Source organism: Hippoglossus stenolepis, chromosome 2, assembly GCF_022539355.2.
Source record: "Hippoglossus stenolepis isolate QCI-W04-F060 chromosome 2, HSTE1.2, whole genome shotgun sequence".
NCBI classification, from domain to species: Eukaryota; Metazoa; Chordata; class Actinopteri; order Pleuronectiformes; family Pleuronectidae; genus Hippoglossus; species Hippoglossus stenolepis.
Genome location: NC_061484.1, coordinates 3,930,664 through 3,938,673, shown reverse-complemented (window position 1 = coordinate 3,938,673; position 8,010 = coordinate 3,930,664).

Sequence of the window (8,010 nt, the reverse complement as noted above, 5' to 3'; positions counted from 1 at the left end):
TCATTAGTGGTATCATCTCCTCTCTTTTCCATCCTTTCCTTCTCCACCTTCTCATTTCCATCTTTCCTTGTCTACCTTTCATTTTCCATCTTTTCCTTGTCCACCTTCTCATTTCCATCCCTTTCCTTCTCCTTCTCATTTCCATGCTTTCCTTGTATGTGGACACAAGTACCTCCATTAATTATAATTACATCTGGGTTAAGAGTCCTCTACTGGCCATAGTTGGTCAATTTCAGGCCAGAATTTATGCCATTTTCCGATATTTTTGCAATGTTTAATGCATACAACTAAAGTTATTCTTCTGTACTACATCAACAGGAGTAATTACTTTTGGACTTTTAGTGCCCTTTTTCCCCATTATGTGGCTTCCTTATGTTCCCTTATTGTAAATTAAAAAAGTAATTTGCTAAGATTAAAACTACTTAAAGCTATTTAGATTGCTTATCTCCCCCTCTTTTTTTTTTCCCCAATCAATCAATCAATTAACCAATCAACCAATTAACCAATTAACACATCCGTCAACTAACCAATCAATCAATAAATCAACTAACCAATCAATAAATCAAACAATTAACAAATCAATCAATTAACCAATTAATCAATCAATAAATCAATCAAGCACTCCAATCAATCAACCAACCAACAAATTAATCCAATTCATGTATTAAAACAATAAGACACCACAATATGTAAAATGAAATTGATTTGCCAGCGCTCCAAAGGAATCAAAAGCTCATTGATGTAATAGCACAACCCAAAATCCGCTTATAATATTTGACAAAAGATCCACGCGCTCCCACATGTGACTATTTGTGCACCAAATGTGCCTCTTAGTGGCAGCAAAGACAATCACTAATTATCAACCCCATATTCACCTCAAATCATCAAACAGTCACAATAGTGAATCTCCAACACAGCACAGATCAGAATAAACCCACGCTATTAATAAAACTCACATCTGCAACTGACAGCAGTTTAGACCAAACAATCATATTCTATTAATTAGTTAAATGTATTAACTGTAATTAAGTCCGTTGCCAAGCCTTTTATTTATTTATTTATTTTATTTATTTATTTATTTATTTGTTATTTATTTATTTTGGATTAAACTGTGCCGGCATGTGATCAGACTGGAGACAGGAGCTGCACACGCAGGCGTCAGCAAGCCTCAATCTGTGTGATGCCTGCAGCCTCAATTCCCACTCACCGTAAATGGATAAGGGAAAGAAACAGGCAATGATTTGATATCTATGAACCCATTAGGTCCTTTGAACAACATCATAGCGATTCAGTATGATTTACATTTGCACACGTTATCTGCCAGCATTTAGGTCAATAGATGTTTTCTCCTTTAAATACTGTGTAATCCCATATAGCCATCATCAATATATAATTTGATTTTATTTTCACTCTAATAATGTCTTTAAAGTTCTCAATAGTTTATTATTCAATGCAGCTGTGTTAATAACTCAACAGTCCCTTTCATGGTTGTAAATATATGTCTGTATGACTCTCTGCCTGCACACAGCACATGTGTCAGTCCCAGTGAGAGAAAAACTCAGATATGTTAATGCTATTGCTCACCAGCCGTAGTGTAGATGTTCACCTCTTGATGCCAGCATATGTGCATTCTCTAGTCAATGCAACCAATTTCCTCTCGTTATCACTTGGCAAAACTAAATTCTATTATCTCTCCTTCTATCAAAATTATCATTGTCAGTATTTAAAGTCCAAAATGTCAAATTAAAACAATTTGTTCTAAATTAAACCCCTAACTAACTGTGTAGAAATTTAATGAAATAAATAGAGCAAAGTTTTAGTTAAAAAGAATTTTTAGAACTACAAACATATCAATCACAAGCTGAATCAAACAAACAATATTGTTCCTAATACTGTCTGCACAATCCTTTCCACAAACAAACAAACAAACTGTCTTTTTAGCTTAAACTAAACCCCATTAAAAGGAATTGTTTTCTGTTGTTTTTTATTTTTAAACTTTGTGACTCTGCCCTGCGTCTCTGCAGGAGGGTGTTAATCACAGAGGTGAGAGCATGAAGTCTCTCCTCATGTCGTTGTACTCATGTTTTCAGAAAATGTAGCCCCTTTCTCCCCCTCTTTTCTGATTCTTTCACACCCAGGCGGTCTCTCTCAGGGGGGCCGAGGGAGAGATCGAAGAAGAACGCTGGGAGGAGTGGGGGCGAGTGGAGGGGAGAGGAAGCTAGACCACATAATTCATTACGTCCTCTGGGAGGGGCTCATTGTTTTATTTAATACAGAAAGCAAAATATCTTTCTCCTTATAAGTTATCAAATTTCCATTATCAACCCACAACCTATATGTTTATTCAAATCGTAAAAAATCTTATTTATTAACCTAAACCATAGACCAGCCCCTGCGAGTTGTCACACACGGCTGGAACACAGTAGTGACCCATTGTCACACGCACCTTAGGTACGGCTGGGAGAATGTCTCCTGTTCATGAACACACACATTTTGCCACACAATGAAAAACACTGCAAGTTTAACCCAAAAACACAAACAGCACTCATCTTAAATTCCCAAAAACAACCTCATTCATACCTTCCCATTCCTATAGCATGCTTTTTGCCGCGCACTTTTCTCTCTTATTCTTTTAAATTTATACTACCTACTGGAATGTAAATATTCGATGAGCTGCACAAACACTGTTCGTCAACAAATGTTCAGAGTGAACATTCAATGAATTTTTTAATTCTAATCTCAGTTTATTAAACTATTACTGTAGTGAATTTTGCGGCCCATTCTAACAGCTCCTCTTCCTGAAATTATATCCAGATTCTGCGGCGTCTTTCCCTGATCATCTCTTTGATCCTATTTCTCTCTCATTACTCTGTCCCTTATCACTGTTTACATTTATTTATTCAAATTTCCTGGATCAAGTTATCCCAAATTTTCTCTTTAACTCGAGATTCCTGACATGTCAAAACCAGCTGTCACGCAGTGACTAATCTACCTGTCTTACCGTTAAAGAAGTTGAGGGCCCAATCTTCATTAATCTGCATACAATGTTATTTAGCTCACCCCTTATCGTTACAATGACTATTCTACATACAATACATCTCTTGTATTTATGTTATTTCCTTTCTTCACTTTTTATCTTCTCTTATAATAATCCCCCTTTATTGCGTTGCACTACGCAAATAAAATCAGAAGTAACGCAGACTACTTCAAACATCAACACAACATGACATGTCCATAAAAAGAAAAGGTTCTTTACGGTGTGACCCAGACAGGCACACAACAGCTTCAATGAATGAACCAGCATCAGTCAAGTGAGAAATGTCACCGTGTGTGAAGATCTCAGATGCCATGACCTGTACATGATCCCAGAGTTCGTGACCGCCAAATTTGTTGTATATTTTTAAGCAGTGATGTTGAAGATGATGACAGAGGAATCTCCGAGACTTACCGTTCTTGCTTGTATAATAAGGTTTATTACACAGAAGTTACAGGTCCAGGGCCGTTGCGGCACACCCCGGAGAACGTTCTCGGCCAATTCAAGTCTGAGTCACCGGTGCCGGACAAGCATTCATATAGGGAACTTGTTTCGCCCAAAACGAGATAAAATGACATCATACATAGGGGCATCTAATTCAAAACATGCTTCTTACTTGAAGATGGAACCTCTCCATCTAACAGGTCAAAAGAGCATTCTGGGAGGAGAAGACTAACAAGTAACATATTGTAATAACACTTAGGGAGTCTGAGAGTCCAGAAATCAGGCACCGCTAGCTTTAAACCTGTCATTATGTTTTACACACGTGTCAACATGATCCATGTTAACTAAATACACCACACTATACATTGCTCCATTGTACAGTTGTGTGCACAGCTAGTTGCTCCGTGCTTTCTCACCTCCATAAAGCAGAACATCAGACCTCATAGTTTCAGCTGCAGCTGTTTATGCAATGCGAGTCTTTCTCCCACACAAGAACTTGTCTTTCTCTCTTAGGTCCATGCACCTGTCACTCAGAATCTGTTGCATGTGAGAGTTACCATAGATTGAATGAAATATGCGGGAAGAGAAATTAAACAAAATTCCTTGATCCGCCTAATTATTTGGATCCACAGCAAAACTGAATGAGTTCCTTTCTGATGAATACAACATCCTTCCAGTAGAACTTGCTTATTCAGTTGTTCCTGATAAATATCAAATGTAAACAGAACATTATTGCCTCCTTAGCAGAGGTAATGATGTCACACTTTAATTTTTTTTAACAGCATCATTTTGATGCTCAGTTGACTCTTCTCCCAACAAGAACATTATTTTAATGAGGTCTGCTTTTCTCTACTCCCCAAGACAAACTTCTAACATTTTCCAGATGTGATTGTGAGAGAACAATATTTTTTAATTAGATGCATTATGATGAGACGGACTTCTCTGGAAGAGCTTAGTCTATTGATGAGTCGACACAGCATGTGCTAACTCCACATCTCATTTACAAAACCAATGAACTCTTCCCCTTCAAAAAGTACCTGTAGTCTTAGACAAACCTGCTGCTGATATACCTTGCACCATGATAAGTGTATTACACTGTGCATGTTCGGTTTGTATATATAGAATCTCAATATGATTGCAGTAGACTACATGCTTAAACTTAATCAAAGGAAGTTTATCTTGTTGAGGACATCTGACAGGAAATGACACTCAGAAAATATTGTGGTCATGTAGCAGAGGGCTGGAATGGCCCCAATACAGGATGGCAAAGCTGTCTTGTCACTGTTACTAACGCAAGACAGCTTTGAGCAGCTTGGCATCAGCTGAAGAGAAGCGGTCACCGACCGCGATGCAGGATAAGAGTCTACATGATGTACACTCTTACAAAACTATTTCCATGTATGCCTAACTTGTGAAAGAACACACCCCTGAAGCTTTAATGTAGTAACCTTGTGTTATTTCAATATGTTGCTGAAAATGCTGTCTGTCAGAAACTTGATTCATATATTGGAAACGCTGAACAGAACTCAACATGTGGGAACCAGCTCATCCCCTGGGACATGACACATCGTTTGTCACATACTGTTCTTTTTAAAGATAGATTGAAATGATGCATTTTCAAATGGTGAACATTATGAATGAAACATGCAGGTAAGGTTGGCTGTGACGTCAGCGTCCGCATTACTGATTATAAGCTCACATCATACTCAGAGTTCCCTTTAATTGAATGTCCTCTCTTCAATGACCTCAAGGACTCCAGGGGCCTGCTCTGGGTGGATTGGCATGGCAACTGCACATGGAATCTTTCTCATTTGTTTTGAATAAATGTATTTAAAGGTGAACGTCTGTGTCCTCTCTCTCTCTGTCTCTGCCAACAACCTTATTAAAATCCCATTATGCTTAATGACCCTACTTCATCCAAATGGTCAAAACACATGCTCTAGCACAGTGTACGTTGATCAGTGTGTCATCATCGTTCTTTCTGCTCTGAATCCATCCTGCTTATTACTGAATGTTCTGGGGAAGTGATTGACGTGAACAATTTGATTTGCTCTTTTCCAGCTCTTTACACATTCTGCTTCACTCAAACCCACAATCTTCTGCTATTTTGTGAGTTTCGGCACAGTACTGTTCCCTTCATTCTCAATCTTCCAACATATTTTTGAGAGCCTAAATATGTTGGAAAACTCTCAAATCTTTGCACATTTATCCAGCCTGGTAAAAAATGATCTATTGTATCTAGCATGTGGGCTTGGTAACATTGCTCAATTGTGCCCGCCAATTTCAAAAAATCAAAGCCCCTTGTTTTAATTTAGCTCTATATATGTAGTATGAAACTCAGGATATCTCTTGGCCTATTAGGCCGAGACTTTTACAAAAAAGTCTCTGAGAGCCATACCCTCAACCCAACAGGAAATCTGGTATCTTAAATTAAATGGTCAGAGTTGGGGCATTTTTGGAGAGGAATGACACATCTGTGGTAGTTCCTGCTGCAGTAATCTCCAGGACCATGATCACACACACACATACATGCACACACAAGCACACGCCTATACAAACTGACCTTGTCGTCTGTGCGAATGGCATCAATCATTTTGCAGGGGGGTTGTTGGCACACGGGATAACGTCAGTTTACCCAAAGGTCCTGCAAATGTATCTGTTGATACAACTCCAGCTTAAATTCAGTACAGGTCTCCAGTGTCCATGTGGATGATGATGATGTAATATGGAGATCAGATAATACTATGTTGTGTCTTGTCACTTGTTCTGTCGGTGTGTTCAACCTTGGCGAGCTGTGCATTGATGAGTTTGGTGGTGTGCTCCTTTATGTTGCTTGTTGTGACTCTGAGTCATGAAGTGTACATGTGTGTGATTTATGGTGTTGTTCTCCCTCCCTGCCTTAGGGTGGTGCTGTTCACCCTGCTCTGTGTTTTGCCTGTGTCTGTGAGTTTCAGGTCCGGCTGGTGATTGGAGTTGAGGCTGGTGGAGCTGACTTTAAAAAGCTCACCTGTCGATGCCGCGTGCCTTCGCCTTTTTCTGTCTCCTAGCACGGCCGTGCCGACTTGATTGTAACTCGTCTGATCGGAAGTTGTTTTGTGATCACTATATTGTTAGAGTATCTTCTGTTCAAAGCTTGTGAGTGATATCCTGAGCAGTTCTGGTAATTGTAGGGGTGAGAAAAAGCGTCCTGAATATATCACTTTTGTTTGAATCTCCTTTCCTTCCATTTCGTATCATTACTCACAGCCCACTGTTCACTGTTGACCTGCCTGATTACATACAAGTTAAACAAATAAAAGGGAGATAACATTAGCAGGAGTGCAGTCAGTATAGGGAATATTTGCATTTAAAAATTGCCCTTGATAAAATAAACAGATAGCCTCTCACTTTATCAGTAACTTAACTGTTTCATGGGCTGTGTAGATCAAATGAAAGCTACTGTGGGGTTGTAATGTAAGTGCAGCAGAAAAGTACATAAAGAGTGTGTCAATGTGTATTCAAAATGCACAAAAATTAACAATTGTAATTGAAGCTTTACATCTCCTATTAAAGTTTATGATACCAATGACTTGATGTGTTATGATAAAAGCCTTATTTTGGAGTGACTTGGTTTCTCTTATGTGATGGGTTGCAGGATGTAGACAAACCACGTGCAAAAGTGACAAACTGTCAAACTGCGGCTGGTACGACTAACTGCTTTGTCAGATCTGAGGAGTGCCAGAAATTCATGACACATATGATTTGTGTTTAAAAGGGGTGTCTTTTTTTTGTCCTTGCTGGCAACAAAGCGTTAAGTGCGTACTGACACCTGCAGAATAAAACGTCTATGTTTTACTATCAGTATTATCACATAAACATCCACTGGATTGGTCATCCACTCTGTGTACTCTTGGTAAATATGAGCATTAGCAAACTTAACTGATTAGTTGTCCACATGATTGTATGGCAGCCATATCACATTATATAACAGCTTCAAAGTCAGACATGTAGGATCAGGGGAGTTTTGATGAATACTAATTTGCTATAGTATGGTCGCTTCAGTCAGAAGAGTTTGTTGCCTTGGAAACTGAGCGAACGTTTGATCCTGAATATCACTTTGTAGCTCATCTGCATTAAATCTGACCAGAAACTTCCTGGTGCGTCACAAACACCGTTTCATTCCAAAATGATATAAAAACATCTTCCCTTAAAAGTTCAGTTTATTGAACCACAAATAATCCCGTAGGACACCTGCACTTGTGCGGTGGTGGTTTGAAGCCAGTACAGTCAGTCGCCACCTTTATGCAGAGGGACAATGTGAACCAAATACCTGGGATCATGTCAGATGCAATGTTAAGATGCAATACTGTGTACATATTTTTTATTTCTGTAAAGCCTGTAGTACATCAACAGTCAAAGGCTGAACAGTGAGCTGACATGTAATCTGCAGGCACATAACTAATATTTACTCAAGGAGTCCCTTTGTAATCAAACTCAAACAAATGGGGCTAAACAAGGTCTTTTAAAATCTTGACAGATGCCAGTCTGGTTTG